This window comes from Schistocerca gregaria, chromosome 1, assembly GCF_023897955.1.
Source record: "Schistocerca gregaria isolate iqSchGreg1 chromosome 1, iqSchGreg1.2, whole genome shotgun sequence".
NCBI classification, from domain to species: domain Eukaryota; kingdom Metazoa; phylum Arthropoda; class Insecta; order Orthoptera; family Acrididae; genus Schistocerca; species Schistocerca gregaria.
This window is the reverse complement of record NC_064920.1, coordinates 230,877,685-230,895,394: the sequence shown is the minus strand read 5'-3', so window position 1 is coordinate 230,895,394 and position 17,710 is coordinate 230,877,685.

Below are 17,710 nucleotides of genomic sequence, written 5' to 3'. Positions count from 1 at the left end.
CACGTTCTTGTGAAATACCGATTGTGCTTGCAATTTCTCTCTGAGTGATATGACGATCGTCTGTCAACATTTTGGTTGTGAGACTTGGTGGTTGCTGTGTCAGGACGTCCGACTCTTTGTCATGCAGTTCAGATGTTCCCGCCTCAACATCTTTAAACTTACTCGCCCAACGACGCACAGTACTCACATCAATACAATCACCATAAACTGCTTTCCTCTTTGATGAATCTCGTTTGGGGTGACACAATCTGCTGTCAATAATTCAATGACTGCACATTGCTTAAATCGCATTGACCGACCGTCTGGGCAGGGTTCTATACTTTATACTGTAACAACACAACCGTTCAATGCTAAGGCTTCCCGTCAACTGGAGCTGTAGAGAAGAGGCTACAGAACAAGCCAGTACCTGCCGCATACCAACTGTTGAAGACTTACGAAGGTGGAGGCATTACTTTTCAGTCAATCCTCGTATATTTAAATGTTGGCATATCAATCAACGTTGCACTGATTTAGCGACATAGGATTCTTTGTCATGTTCCAGTAATAGTTTGACTGAACAATGGCTTCTAAAATCGTTCCTCCTGCCAGTTGCAAAGAGCACACTATCGCTCGAGTTTTGTGCGCAAAAACATCTACAACTGCCGAATATCATAAGGTTTATGAGCTTAAAGTACCGAGTTATGGAAATGGTTGACAACGGCGTCGAGACTTTAAAATGGCGGTATCAGTAAGGATGACGAAGAGTGAAGTGGCAGCCCAATGTGCAGATCGTCGAAATCGAGCATCGAGTGGACCCGAAAGTGAGAACTGATCGGTGAACATGGAATAGTACTTAGGCTGATGAATTTCCTCATGTCGAATGAACACAGTATCTAAACGACTGTCTCGGAACGGTCCTATTCGTAAACTGTGTACAAGGTAAGTACCACAAAAGCTCACTGACCAACACAGAGAATAAATAACTGCTGGTGGCCGGACGATTTTGGATGATTGTCGAATAAATGGAGATTGTTTCCTTTCCCACATTGTCAAGACTACGAGCTTTCCCTAACAAATACATTTTTTGACTGAATGGACGTCTCTTTTCGAACACTACTGGTGTGTAATTGGTAACATACTTTCTGATATGTATCTTTTGTCTCTTTAAACGAGGCCGAGACGAAAAGTAATGTTTCCGATTTTTTAATGTGAAAACACTTAAAGCTTTTGAAATAAAACAACCTTTACTAACATTCTTCATCTTCATTCTTCATGTCTACATATCAATTTCGCAACATATTCACTGTGGGGAGTAATTATTTCTCTCAATGCGAGACTAGTTTGTTGAAAGTAGTGGGACAACGTATGTATCAGCCCACTCTGCATTGCTGCCAAATTTATTCAAGATGGAGGATCCAAGATGGTGGCGATAGATATGGCAACATGGCGATGGCGTCAAGGCAAGAAGTTCAAATTTTGGCGGAAAAATAGGTCAACTGGGCTATCTGAACTAACATAACCTCCTCCCCCTACCCACCCTTTCCCCTCCCCAACAAAATGGCAAGAAGTTCAAATTTTGGTTGGGAAAAAAGGGCACTTGGGCTACCTCCAATAACCTAAGAAAATGGTGGGAAAAAAGGTCACTTGGGCTACCTCCAGTAACCTCAGTCATCCGACCACCACATCTTCCTTGGGATAGGTGGGAAAACGACTCAACCTGTGCAGGGTTTCTGTTTGAGTTGTCATAGGCAGTAGCTCCATCCAGTGTGTTCACCATGAGGTCCAGAGTCCAACTGACGTCATCCCATGGCGACCTGCAGGAAAGCGGTAGGAAAAGGACTCAGCCTGTTCTGGGCTGCTAGAGAGAGGAAGGAGTGCACTTTTTTATTTTGGAACAATTTATTTGGAAACAGATTTAGCATAGTTAATTCATTACACTGATACAAAACACTTGCTCTGACGTGCCTGGGGTCACAATACACGGCCTACAGACCTACAAACTACTTATAAATCACCGAAATAATGCAGTACACTGATGTACAGACACGAAAATAACTCGTAAATTGTCAAAACAATGCATTTAAAATGCTCTGAAAACAAGATCACTAATTGTGAACTGTCGAAATAATGTATTACACAGCATACAGGCCTGCAAAATACTCGTAAATTACCGAAATAATGAAGTACATTGGTGTACAGACACGCAAGCAACTCGTATATTGTCAAAATAATGCATGTGAAGGGCTCTGCAAACACGCTGACTAATTGTTAACTGTTGAAATAATGCTTCGAGGCAACAGACACGACCACTAGTCATAAAATTCTCAAAACATAATGTATACATATATAATGCTCTGCCAACACGCTCACAACACTTAAACAGCCGAAAATAATGCAGTGCACATACACTCACTGCATTTCAAAACGCTTAGTAACTACCATCAACCACAACATATCAGCAAACTATTCTCTGCAGAGGTCCCAAGGCACACATGCCACGTCGCGGGTTCACACTACTCTCATACATGAGACATATATGGGCTGTGTACAAGTGTTTTATGTTGCTGGTGCGATGCCTTTCTCCCTGCAGTCAAGTGAAGACCTAATTGCCAAGCTACTCACCATCATAGGCACAGCTAAAATGTTCTCAATGTTATACTGATGTCACATGTATATGTAAATAAGAGCAAAGTCTACCTCTCGGAAATAGTAAAGTCCCACAGAAATAGTTAATTCCCAATGGTCCTAATGAGGCATCCCGAGCTACCCTTCATGGAAATCGTAATATCCTTCTTTCAACATAGTCTCAGAAACAGAAAACGTTCTCACATGCCATGTAAAGGCCCCTACATCCCAGCACGAAGGATGTCTTGTGAATGAGTGGAGAATTCTGACTGGCTCTTACTGAATTTACCTACCAAACTGGTGCTGCTGCCAGTGCAGGAGCACTGTCTAACATTTTTTACTGAAGACAAGATTTTTAAATGGTTCAAATGGCTCTAACCACTTTGGGAGTTTACATCCGAGGTCATCAGGCCCCTAGACTTAGAAATACTTACACCTAACTAACCTCAGGACATCAAACACATCCATGCCCCAGGCAGGATTCGAACCTGCAACCGTTGTAGCAGCGCAGTTCTGGACTGAAGTGCCTAGAACCTTGTGGCCACAGAGGCCAGCCAAGACTTTCAGCAGCAAAACTATTTTGTACAGATCGCCATATAGCACTGACAGCTAAACCCTATAAAAGTGATCTACAGATCGTCAAATATAGAAAGACTCTTCATCAATTACATTGCTCTGCCACTGAGAACAGAAGCTTGAATGTTAAAGCATGAAACCGATCTCCGTCCTGGCAATATGTCACTGCATACCGTGTGGATGTAGTAAACATACAATTCATATCTTGCGCCATACAAAATCGCCCCTTTTACTTCATGCATATAGCTATTGAGCAACAGACATTCGTGCATATACTGCGAAGACAAACAGCATAATTACGAGTACATGAACCATATATACTCCTCGCAGCACCAGATACTTCCCTCAAGGTCGGGCGGTCATCCACCACAGCCGATGGTCACAAGTCATCTGCCCCCGACATGTGACCAGAGCGCCCTCAGCGGACCAAAGTGACTCTCCGGACCGTTGTAAAAAATCGGGGTCGGTTCCCCTTGGCACAAAGACATTATTGTTCCTGGCTCCCACCTGCTTGCTCGCTTTCTGCACTTGTCTCAAGACTCTGGGATTACAAGAACATATGTAATTTCATATTGTTTGCTAGAATATCATACAATTTCGCGCTATTTCTCGATATCAAGTACATAGCAATATTGCTTGCATGGCAGTATCGCTTACACAGTATAATTCAGAAGATATAGAACGGAAATTATTTCTCTAGAAACCCGAAACTTTAGCGAGGTGCAGTGTACTGTAAAACACTAACTAGAAGCTTATCTTGTCTGGGTAGACTTTTACTTGAAAGCTCGAAAAAGGAAACTGATATTTCCACTTGCGAATACCGATGCAGGTGATATACCAGATTCCAAATGATCCTTATAATTTACAAAGTCAACTAAGGTATTTTCATGTATAGAGAACCAGCAAATGTGTCCTCTGCCCGTGTTTCACCCACTAGATGCACTCAACACACTACAATCGATGTTCTCTCAACTAAATAAAGACAGGAAATGTGCAGAGGCAGCCAACCAGACAATTTACGTGGGAGGGAATAATGATCCAGTGCAAACACATATCCATATTGAATGGTAATAAATTTCACCGAGAACACACGCGATCATGAAGGCTGCCCAACGCATAGTGAGTATTAGTTTGCTATTCAGCTGTCTAGAGGATGACATAGTTAAGTCAGCTACATTCCTGCATCCCAACAGACATCCCTTCGCGTAGCTCCTGCCGTTAGCCAGAAATGTAGATCATTCCCGCCACTCGCCACACTCCCTCGCCCCCCAACAGAACCGTCCTACAAAACTGGCTACATATATATTCCATCACTGTACTTACTGAAGATAACAATTTTAATCGTGCCAATGGTTACAATGTTAGTGGTGCATGGAAGCGAGCGCTCGATATGGAGAAGCGTCAGAGAGATTCGCGGCGGGTCTTCGATACTCCGGGAGCGATGGCGCCACCAGTGCAGGCGTCGACAACATCTGCGAGACCGTGACGTATTCGCCGTCCAACCAGGAACCGTCCAATCACAAGCCGTCCTGGGGCTACATAAGGTCCACCACAGCTGCTGTTTAGCCAGTCAGTTTCCTGACGATGACGATGGTGGTGAATATCGCCGAAAGCTGGAGGTTTTACCAAGATTTGACGCGGCAATAAGTCCGAGAATATCTTATTCAACAGTGCCGTCGCGAAAGACTTCGTTCTCACTGTACTTACTATTAAATGTTACAATTGCTGTCTCAATTGAACGACATTCGACAATGAGCAAAGTATTGGAAATACAACCTGCTAACGGCTGTGGCTCTGGAAATAGAAATATCTGTACCATACTTATGACTTGACATACTCTTCCCTTTGCTGTCACAGTATTCCATGTCAAATCCATATCTTCCTTACGACTGGACATAGTCATTTCCTTTGCACATGTCGAAACCCAAGCACATACTTTAAAAGCCTGGTGCTCAAGGCGAACCTATCATACATATCCTACTACTAAGTATAAGTTTCAATAACTGATTGCTGGCAATATCAAATAATACTGACTAAAAATCAGCGATGGGGGGACATGTCCCACAAGTTTTTCTTGAGAGTGGTACCACTGTGTCTTACAAAGAGAAACGTAATCGTCTTACAAAGCGCCAGATTATAAAAAACATGATCTCAAGAACTACTGAATGTTATTGTCACAAACGGTCTCTACAGGTGCTCACAAGTATCCATGTTAAAATCTATGCTAGCTTTATAAATCGAGGTATTCCATTACCTCCGAATGAAGCGGTTTTTCCAGACATATACGACGACACTGAATATACACTCCTGGAAATTGAAATAAGACACCGTGAATTCATTGTCCCAGGAAGTGGAAACTTTATTGACACATTCCTGGGGTCAGATACATCACATGATCACACTGACAGAACCACAGGCACATAGACACAGGCAACAGAGCATGCACAATGTCGGCACTAGTACAGTGTATATCCACCTTTCGCAGCAATGCAGGCTGCTATTCTCCCATGGAGACGATCGTAGAGATGCTGGATGTAGTCCTGTGGAACGGCTTGCCATGCCATTTCCACCTGGCGCCTCAGCTGGACCAGCGTTCGTGCTGGACGTGCAGACCGCGTGAGACGACGCTTCATCCAGTCCCAAACATGCTCAATGGGGTACAGATCCGGAGATCTTGCTGGCCAGGGTAGTTGACTTACACCTTCTAGAGCACGTTGGGTGGCACGGGATACATGCGGATGTGCATTGTCCTGTTGGAACAGCAAGTTCCCTTGCCGTCTAGGAATGGTAGAACGATGGGTTCGATGACGGTTTGGATGTACCGTGCACTATTCAGTGTCCCCTCGACGATCACCAGAGGTGTACGGCCAGTGTAGGAGAACGCTCCCCACACCATGATGCTGGGTGTTGGCCCTGTGTGCCTCGGTCGTATGCAGTGCTGATTGTGGCGCTCACCTGCACGGCGACAAACACGCATACGACCATCATTGGCACCAAGGCAGAAGCGACTCTCATCGCTGAAGACGACACGTCTCCATTCGTCCCTCCATTCACGCCTGTCGCGACACCACTGGAGGCGGGCTGCACGATGTTGGGGCGTGAGCGGAAGACGGCCTAACGGTGTGCGGGACCGTAGCCCAGCTTCATGGAGACGGTTGCGAATGGTCCTCGCCGATACCCCAGGAGCAACAGTGTCCCTAATTTGCTGGGAAGTGGCGGTGCGGTCCCCTACGGCACTGCATAGGATCCTACGGTCTTGGCGCGCATCCGTGCGTCGCTGCGGTCCGGTCCCAGGTCGACGGGCACGTGCACCTTCCGCCGACCACTGGCGACAACATCGATGTACTGAGGAGACCTCACGCCCCACGTATTGAGCAATTCGGCGGTACGTCCACCCGGCCTCCCGCATGCCCACTATACGCCCTCGCTCAAAGTCCGTCAACTGCACATATGGTTCACGTCAACGCTGTCGCGGCATGCTACCAGTGTTAAAGACTGCGATGGAGCTCCGTATACCACGGCAAACTGGCTGACACTGACGGCGGCGGTGCACAAATGCTGCGCAGCTAGCGCCATTCGACGGCCAACACCGCGGTTCCTGGTGTGTCCGCTGTGCCGTGCGTGTTATCATTGCTTGTACAGCCCTCTCGCAGTGTCCGAAGCAAGTATGGTGGGTCTGACACACCGGTGTCAATGTGTTCTTTTTTCCATTTCCAGGAGTGTAGACAGTGATTGCCGGAGTATATATTATCAGACCAACAGTGCGGTTACACGTCGCCGACTGTGCAACCTCGTAATATAATTACCGAATTTAGAAAGTGATTCGGTTAAGGAACGTGGTATGAATCTGGTGTTTGCAACTCCCTCATGTCGCCGTTAGATACTTCTCCAGTATTTGTAATGCATGCCACATCTGAAGTTCGGTGGTATGTGCACTGGGTTGATCGAGAAGGATCACAAATAGTAGATGGAGTGCTGATTGAGGTCATAAGAAATGTACAATACCTTTTCAGATTTCTATTGCTACGCTTTCCTGTCGAAATGATGTCTGTGATTTGGAACCAAGTCTTTCCATTCGACCACATACCTGTGTTGTATCCTGTGGAGAAGTCTTTTAATGATTACAGTCACTAAAGACTCATATGTCTGGCTCTCTCATATGTCGAAACGAGTCTCTTTTTTGAACCTATCTGCTACAGTATAATTTTAGATACTTCCCATGCCTTTTCCAACTGCTGCCGTTTCTGCAGATTTGCGGATGTGATCCTACCAGTTTAAGTCAGAACTGAGCAGAAGTTGGAGAGAGCTATATCTACCACCTTCTGCAAGCCACGAAGAAACAGAGTGATCCGAGTTAGTGCAACATGACCACGTTTTGACCATTCAGTGGAAATTGGAACATGTTGTCGTAGATCCGCCAACAGTGTACGATGTGTAACGTCAGCGCCAAATGAAGCCCGCTGCTACAACATGAAGTAGTATGAAAGACACTAGGGGAACTGGAAGAAAGACGAGGATTTTGCTACTGCATTGTGATGCATTCCCGAACTACATACAGGTACTGCAGTCTTGGATGCGCCATGTTAAATAAATTTGGTAACAATGCAGAGTGAGGTGATACATAGGTTCCCCCACTACTGTTGATAAAATCACTGTAAAATGTTTGATATTGTTGACAGTGACACAACCTGACCTCCTCTTGCACCGGTTCATCACTATTAAAGTGAAGTCCTCAAAGGTGTCCTTTAAGTTTTGGAAACAGATGGAAATCAGATCGGTCCCAGTCGGGACTGTATGGAAGTTGATAGGTGACAATGAATCTAAGGCATCGGATTGTCCAGATGTCGTAGCGCTCGTGTGATGCATTGCTATGTTGAAGAGATGAACTCCTTGAATTGGCGTGTTCAGTTTTCTGAGGGTTTGGCAGTACCTTATAAAATTTATGGTTGTGCCTTTAGGGATTAATTTCAAATACCCCAGGCTTTGAACATTCCCGAGCGCTGTGAGCATGACTGTGCCTGTCGAAGGCAAGGTCTTGAATTATTTTCGGGTCAGTCATCATTTTGTGGTGAACATCCATCGATACTCCCTTGTTTTCAGGGTCAAAATATTGGAGCTTTGATCTTCTGTCACAATGTTGTTGCTTTTGCTAGAGTCAATAGACGTACTGCCTGTTAGCTCTTGTCTCGTGATCTTTGACTGAGATTTATTAGACAGTTTTCCTGACGTTTCGTCAGCATGAGTGGGTCTCATTGGCAAAGATTCACCCTTCATTGCTTAGGGCGGACCACCAAGCAGTGGAGGGTAAAACCTTTAACAATGCCAGCTGCTGGTTCTGGGGAAACGTCGGGAAAATTGTGAACAAACGTTGGTGGAAGATGCTGAAAAACTGGAAGATTAATATTTAACGTCCCGTCGACAACGAGATGATTAGATACGTAGCACAAAAACGGATTTTTTGATGATGGGGAAGATAATCGGCCTTGTCTTCCGCTGTTTCGGGAAATCACAGAAAACCTCATTCTGGATAGCCTGAAGGGAACTGAACCATAGTCGCCTCGAATGCGGGTCCAGTGCGTTAGCCGCTGCCCCGGCTCGAAAATCCCGCAGCAAGAGCCGACAGACAATATATCAACAAATGGCCACGAAAGTTTCAACAATTCTGTAATGTAAATAGACTTTCCAAACTAAGCTTCAAAAGTGACTAAAAAGAAAAGTTTTACTGTCTCTTTGTATTACCAGGTTGTGGATAGACATCTGTAATGCGAAAAACAGTCAGAAACGCAGAAACGTAGGACTCTTCAACAATCAAGCGAGAGATGCATGATGGTAACTAGGAGAGAAAGGAAAAATATTATCCACCAATGCAGAAGCGCACTGACAAAAACCATAGTGTGTAGAGAAGTAATCTTGATCTCCGCAGCAGATTATTGTAAACATGACTAAGAAACTTCCGCAGCCCTGTTGATTAACATTTATTATGTCACTACCTATTTCAAGCGGAAGAACACCACCAAGTTACACTGTCAACAGCATTCATAAAAAATTCTAACAATGTTGTGCCGGTATCATGACGTAGGAAGGGTAGTTATCCTACGTAACGTTAAAGTCAAATTTTAGATCGTGACTTATTGCTGTTATTCAGAGGCAATAATTACAGTGGAGTCACAGTGACCTGTGATGATCCCCTGCACATTGCAAGAGGTAGTACATGGTTCTCAGTAGGGTGTGTGATCACTACGAGCGGCAATGTGAGCTTCGGATCGTGCTGCAAAGCTGGCCATAAGCTTAATGGTAGAACGTCCCCCCTCCCCCCCCCCCCCCTCAACTTATCCCACAGGTGCTTGATTTCATTTTAGACGGTGGAACGGGAAGTCCAGTGCATTTGCCTAATATTCTCTCCTTCTAAGAGCTTCTCAGCCTGAAGTCAGGGCCAAGTGAATCCCTGAGAAGACGGACATGGGAGATGGGTACAGTATCACAATAAAGTTAACTGGACACGATACCATGTTCATAGATTCAGAGATCAGTACAGCCATGCAACATTGTGGCTTATATTGTCGAACATGGTGTGGGAAGGCATAATGTTGCTTGGGCGTTTTGACTTCGAAATATTTGAACACCGCTCATTGTTGTTGAACACTGTACTTCTTCCTCATCTGCGTCTCTTCAGAGGTGCATTAGGCGACCGCATTGAGTAGCGCAGATGGAAGAGCTCTTGGAGCGAGAGGGTATCGGGTGAATGGACTGTCTCGCCCTTTCATCCGACTTCAGTCCCATTGGTCACTAGTTTAATGCGTTGGGGAGACTTATTATAGCACTACAGGAACGACTATCCAGCATTTGTCGACCGCGCTTATGTAGGAATAGAACGCCCTATTACAAGAACTCCTTAGCAACCATGTGGCCAACATGAGAACTCAATTTAGAACATACCTTCCCATCCTTGGTGACCATACACCCTATTAACGACCAAGTCTCGCCTGTTCTAATGTCCAGGGGACAATCATAAATCTTGGTGACTTCAGTGTATTTGTTGTTGTTGTCTTCAGTCCTGAGACTGGTTTGATGCGGCTCTCCATGCTACTTTATCCTGTACAAGCTTCTTCATCTCCCAGTACCTACTGCAACCTACATCCTTCTGAATCTGCTTACTGTAGTCATCTATGGTCTCCCTCTACGATTTTTACCTTCCACGCTGCCCTCCAATACTAAATTTGTGATCCCTTGATGCCTCAAAACATGTCCTACTAACCGATCCCTTCTTCTAGTCAAGTTGTGCCACAAACTTCTCCCCAATCCTATTCAATACCTCCTCATTAGTTACGTGATCTATCCACCTTATCTTCAGCATTCTTTTGTAGCACCACATTTCGAAAGCTTCTATTCTCTCCTTGTCCAAACTAGTTATCGTCCATGTTTCACTTCCATACATGGCTAAACTCCAAACAAATACTTTCAGAAACGACTTCCTGTTACATAAATCGATATTCGATGTTAACAAATTTCTCTTCTTCAGAAACGCTTTCCTGGCCATTGCCAGTCTACATTTTATATCCTCTCTACTTCGACCATCATCAGTTATTTTACTTCCTAAATAGCAAAACTCCTTTACTACTTTCAGTGTCTCATTTCCTAATCTAATTCCCGCAGCATCACCCGATTTAATTTGACTACATTCCATTATCCTCGTTTCGCTTTTGTTGATGTTCATCTTATATCCTCCTTTCAAGACACTGTCCATTCCGTTCAACTGCTCTTCCAAGTTCTTTGCCGTCTCTGACAGAATTACAATGTCATCGGCGAACCTCAAAGTTTTTACTTCTTCTCCATGAATTTTAATACCTACTCCAAATTTTTCTTTTGTTTCCTTTACTGCTTGCTCAATATACAGATTGAATAACATCGGGGAGAGGCTACAACCCTGTCTCACACCTTTCCCAACCACTGCTTCCCTTTCATGCCCCTCGACTCTAATAACTGCCATCTGGTTTCTGTACAAATTGTAAATAGCCTTTCGCTCCCTGTATTTCACCCCTGCCACTTTCAGAATTTGAAAAAGAGTATTCCAGGCAACATTGTCAAAAGCTTTCTCTAAGTCTACAAGTGCTAGAAACGTAGGCTTGCCTTTTCTTAATCTTTCTTCTAAGATAAGTCGTAAGGTCAGTATTGCCTCACGTGTTCCAACATTTCTACGGAATCCAAACTGATCCTCCCCGAGGTCCGCATCTACCAGTTTTTCCATTCGTCTATAAAGAATTCGATTTAGTATTTATAGTGTATTTATAGTCTTTGAATAAAAGTGTCATTTCTGTTCGCCTCGCTGCATATTTCTTTCAGTTGCCTTCTGTACTACACTGTAGCATTAGTTTCCGTTTATGATCGGAGTTCCACCGAGCTATGTTACTTGGCGGTGAGACATTATGCGAAAATTACTTTCGTCCTTAAGTTTTGTACACAATTATATAGTCGGTCGACCACCAGACAGAAGCACTGTGAGCAGTGACGGTAGGTAAATTAGCTTGCTGTGTACACTGGCCTCTAGTGTACACTAGAGCATAGACTGGAGTCCAGAGTAAACAGCAGACTAATTTACCTACAGCCTCTGCTGGCAGTGCTTCTGCCTGGCAGTCGATGAAGTGTTTACACAATCGTAATGTCCCAGAATTTGCCTTTAACTTCACTCAAGATTGTCATGATACTGACATAACTTTGCGAGAATGTCTTATGAGGACAGGTGGCAGCGTTACCTGACGATTTTCTTTTAACGAGAGCGGTTTTAGCATACTACATATGTATAATACAGCGTATAATATTATTGTCATGGAGAAGTTTTGAGGTTTTCATCTAGCAGTGCATGTTGGCTTGGTGTTATTGCTAATGTAACTCGCGACGTGCTCTTCTCCTCTGCAGGCACGAGGTACTCTTCCTGTGCCGTACTGTTGCCGGGTGAAAAATTGAACTTCATCAAATACGGTAACCTATCTGAGAACAAAAAATTCATAAAATTTTCGGTTACAGCAAGGTATACAGGCTAAAACATTCCCACCAGATTCGTCATGCTGTTCATATCTGATTGTAATCTGAATGAATATAATATCATTTCGTTAGTTAGATCTTGTTGTTACAAATGTCTACACACTTCTGCAAATGTTAACAGAATAACAGGGTCGCTAGTATTGTCAGCGAGGTTGATACTAAATACAGTCCGTGTGCAGCATTACGGATTTGAGAATAGGTTAGGTTAGGTTGTTTGGGGGGAAGAGCCCAAACAGTGAGGTCATCGGTCTCGAGAAGGATGGGGAAGGAAATCGGCCGTGTCCTTTCAAAGGAAACATCCCGGCATTTGCCTGGAGCGATTTAGGGAAATCACGGAAAACCTAAATCAGGATGGCCGGACGCGGGATTGAACCGTCGTCCTCCCGAATGCGAGTCCAGTGTGCTAACTACAGCGCCATCTCGCTCGGTATGAGAATAGGAAGTGATAGTAATATGATTATGATTAAAGTAGAAAACACCACATATTATCGTTAATTAAATCGAAATTACTTTTACGTGGACAGTCTCAGTAATAACTTGTTCTTACTAATATGATTGTTAAGTATTCGTTTATAGACATTCCTTAACGAGAAATACACATCCGATATTTTACGTAACTCTGCAACAATATTTCGCTACTGCGTTGGAAGTAAAATTGTGGTGACAAAATACTTCCTCAAACTTCTTTTGAATTACACAGTCAGTAGCCAAGCAGTAGCTCACAGCACTTCAGATTCAGTAATATGCACATGGAATTTCAGTTTTTGTCATCGTTTTTAAAACTATAGTGGCGAATAAATACACGAAACATTACCAAGAAAGTATTGGGAAATAATTACATTTCAGAGTTTGTAAATAATGGTAAATATAAACGACGTTGTCTTTGCAAATACACAGTGTGACATAATCAACTTCTCCTGAAATATATACTAACAGCGATATGAGTTTCCAAGTATCACGACTTGAAATCAAGAATCTGATATGTTTCTGTGACATCTATTGCCAGGAAATTTCAATCAATGTCAGAAGTTCACCGGAGGTAATGATACATACCGAGTGATCATAGGCAATGAAAATGGAAAAAAGCGTTTAGCGTCATTGGCCGGGTGGCCCCTGATGGCGCAGGTCCGGCCACCTTGGTGCAGGCCTCATTACATTCGACGCCACATTGGGCGACCTGCGAGCCGGATGCGGATCAAATGATGATGAAGACAACACAACACCCAGTCCATGAATAGAGAAAATCCCCGATCCATCCGGGAATCGAACGCGGGCCTGTAGGACGGCAAACCGTGACACTGACCACGCAGCTATCGGGGCGGACATCAGAGGCAATGAACACGGTGGATGATGTGACATATAATGGATAGGTAGATGAAGAACAATGGCCTACGGGACGGCGACAAAGACAGACGAAATGTTTAGTCCACCAGTGTCTTCGCCAGTAGATTACATTCGTTCTGTTAAATGTAGTCCTTTTTTATCTGTCTTGGTAGTCGTCTCTTGCTTTAGAGAGAAAACGTAAGAGATAACCACTCAACTGTTGACAGAAAAACAAAACAAATCGTTTGTGGACATCTCGTCTTGCAGCAAAAGCAACACAACACAAACACCCTTGCCGAGGACAAAGTTAGGAGCACTTTCCAACTGTTTGAACCACATTACACTGTTCTTTATATTTGTCTATTGTTTCCTCGGAGAGGATAATAATTTTGAACGTAAAAGACAGTATTTACATTTCATTTCTCATTTTTACAGATCATTTAAATAGCTTGACATATTTCCCTTCAAAACGCAACATAGCGAAGCACTGCGATCACAGAAGACACAAACTGTACTTGGTCCACATGCAAGTTTCACAACGCCAAGCACACCACCGACAGTTCAACAGGAACACAGATATTTGCGTGTATACGCGGATAAAATATAACTTATGAGTAATGAAATCAAAGTTATGTGTCCAACTATGCATCGAGGAAGATCGGTGCAAATAAGTGGCTTTCAATACAAAACTGCTGTTAATCAAGGTATTCATTTACTTACAGTATAACATTTCTTAGTGTAGCACCGCATAGAAGTTTGCGGTTACAACGTTCCAGTTCCCAACATTATAAGTGCCTGATTAATGACTCACGTGAAGGATGGTAAATGACGGGAGTCAAGCAATTCATAGAGACAAAATGTCCAAAATCTTTACAAATCTAGATCGAGAGATATGAAAGCACGCAACCATCTACTACATTAACATACCCCTGCCTGTGCATTCCAAAATCTGCGCAGCAGAAACACACTCCTGGAAATTGAAATAAGAACATCGTGAATTCATTGTCCCAGGAAGGGGAAACTTTATTGACACATTCCTGGGGTTAGATACATCACATGATCACACTGACAGAACCACAGGCACATAGCCACAGGCAACAGAGCATGCACAATGTCGGCACTAGTACAGTGTATATCCACCTTTCGCAGCAATGCAGGCTGCTATTCTCCCATGGAGACGATCGTAGAGATGCTGGATGTAGTCCTGTGGAACGGCTTGCCATGCCATTTCCACCTGGCGCCTCAGCTGGACCAGCGTTCGTGCTGGACGTGCAGACCGCGTGAGACGACGCTTCATCCAGTCCCAAACATGCTCTATGCGGGACAGAGCCGGAGATCTTTCTGGCCAGGGTAGTTGACTTACACCTTCTAGAGCACGTTGGGTGGCACGGGATACATGCGGAAGTGCATTGTCCTGTTGGAACAGCAAGTTCCCTTGCCGGTCTAGGAATGGTAGAACGATGGGTTCGATGACGGTTTGGATGTACCGTGCACTATTCAGTGTCCCCTCGACGATCACCAGAGGTGTACGGCCAGTGTAGGACATAGCTCCCAACACCATGATGCCGGGTGTTGGCCCTGTGTGCCTTGGTCTTATGCAGTCCTGATTGTGGCGCTCATTTGCACGGCGCCAAACACGCATACGACCATCATTGGCACCAAGGCAGAAGCGACTCTCATCGCTGAAGACGACACGTCTCCATTCGTCCCTCCATTCACGCCTGTCGCGACACCACTGGAGGCGGGCTGCACGATGTTGGGGCGTGAGCGAAAGACGGCCTAACGGTGTGCGGGACCGTAGCCCAGCTTCATGGAGACGGTTGCGAATGGTCCTCGCCGATACCCCAGGAGCAACAGTGTCCCTAATTTGCTGGGAAGTGGAGGTGCGGTCCCCTACGGCACTGCGTAGGATCCTACGGTCTTGGCGTGCATCCGTGCGTCGCTGCGGTCCGGTCCCAGGTCGACGGGCACGTGCACCTTCCGCCGACCACTGGCGACAACATCGATGTACTGAGGAGACCTCACGTCCCACGTGTTGAGCAATTCGGCTGTACGTCCACCCGGCCTCCCGCATGCCCACTATACGCCCTTGCTCAAAGTCCGTCAACTGCACATACGGTTCACGTCCACACTGTCGCGGGATGCTACCATTGTTAAAGACTGCGATGGAGCTCCATATGCCACGGCAAACTGGCTGACACTGACGGCGACGGTGCACAAATGCTGCGCAGCTAGCGCCATTCGACGGCCAACACCGCGGTTCCTGGTGTGTCCGCTGTGCCGTGCGTATGATCATTGCTTGTACAGCCCTCTCGCAGTGTCCGGAGCAAGTATGGTGGGTCTGACACACCGGTGTCAATGTGTTCTTTTTTCCATTTCCAGGAGTGTATTAGCTGTAAGAGAAGATGTTGCTTACAGCAAAACTTAAGATGATGCATTTGTAATTTTGACATATTTCGAAAATATTATTCCAAAATCTACAACAAAAAACTGTAATCTAAAAAAAATTACATACATTACCTTCTGGATCTATTCGGAATAATTAATCCAAACGGCAACCGTGTAACCTATTATGGATTAAGGTTCATAAAAGCATAATGCTGGCAAAGTAAGTTATTGAGGACAGTGAATCTATATTTATTCACTTTACTTACAGACACACAATGACAATACAGATGCCACTTCCATCTAAGATAGTCTTAACCTACTGTCCTGCATTCATATCCAAAAGTAGCTCGTGTACTCACATTTTCAGGTCTAGAAAAATTATTACCTACCTAATTTGCCTTCTTATTGGGGCATCACTTGTCTGCACCATTGTTCTTGCAAATTGTTGCCAGATCCATTAGCAACAAATATTAGATGTCGACCCACTACTTCATTGGTACTCCCAAAGTCAGGGCAAGTCAAGCTACCATAAGCTTCACTATAAAATAAAAGAATGAAAATTTTACGCGCGTTAGGTGCTAATAAGCACCCAACAATAAGATAATATTTATCCGGGACAGGATTTTCAATCAGAATACTTTATAATGATGTAATTGCAGACTGAGGAAGCCGACAAAACTAATTTAAAAATTAAGGAACAAGCAAAGCAAATTCTGTAAGGGGCGATCAAAAAGTTTCTGATTGAGGGCGTTGCTGTAGCGTATCTGCAGTGTTGCTCGACTCGGATGCGGATATATAAGCACCTATGTATAGGCGAGGGATTAGTGCGGCATTCGTGTCTTCCCGACGAGCGTGCAGTAAATGCGATGACTTGAACTGTGGCGACATTATTACCACATGCGTCTGCACGGGAACAACATGGTGTTATTCCTTTCTTGGCCGCTTAAGGACAAACCGACAGACATCCATTGTAGAATGAAGGATACGTATGGGGCAATTACGGCGACACATCCTCATAAAGTGTCACAAGGGGTGCTGCTGCTCCATGATAGCGCACGACCCCATACGAAGAAGTTACGCTACTGGGGACACTCAAGCACCTGCTTTACACCCCTGATCTCGTGCGATATCACGCCTTTGGTCCCAAAGAAGGTCTTCAAAGGTCAACGATTAGTGTCAGACGAGAATATGCAGCAGGCAGTTACAGATTTCTCCACGCAGTAGGATATGGTGTTTCACCAAACGCCTATCTTCGACCTATTGCATACTTGGCAATGGAAATTTTTTGATCGCCTCATATACAAACAGATCCTAATTTCGGGAGAAGGGCAATGACACAAAATTTTGTTCACATTTCTTTTCATCTTTTACTTTTTAGCAGCCTGTTGATTGTTCCATACATATCGTTGAACACAAAATCAAAACTGAACTAATTAAACTGGTTCATTTGGTCTGATCTCCCTTTGATGGTAACGATTTCCGTACATTTGGGATTTTTGCATCAAAGCGATACTGGTATTGTGACTTAATATTTGCGTACTACACTGACGGAAAAAAAATCGCAAACCGAAAAATAGTTAATGTAAGTAATAGGTAACATATTTAAGTGTTTAACATTCCAAGATCACGGGTTAATGTAAGCGAGAGATAAGCCGTTGCAAACGTGAAATGCTGGTACTTTAATAACCGGTGTAGCCACCAGACTGTTGCATGCAAGCATGCAAACGTGTATGAACTCTGTTGTACAGGTGCCGAATGTCAGTTTGTGGGATAGAGTTCC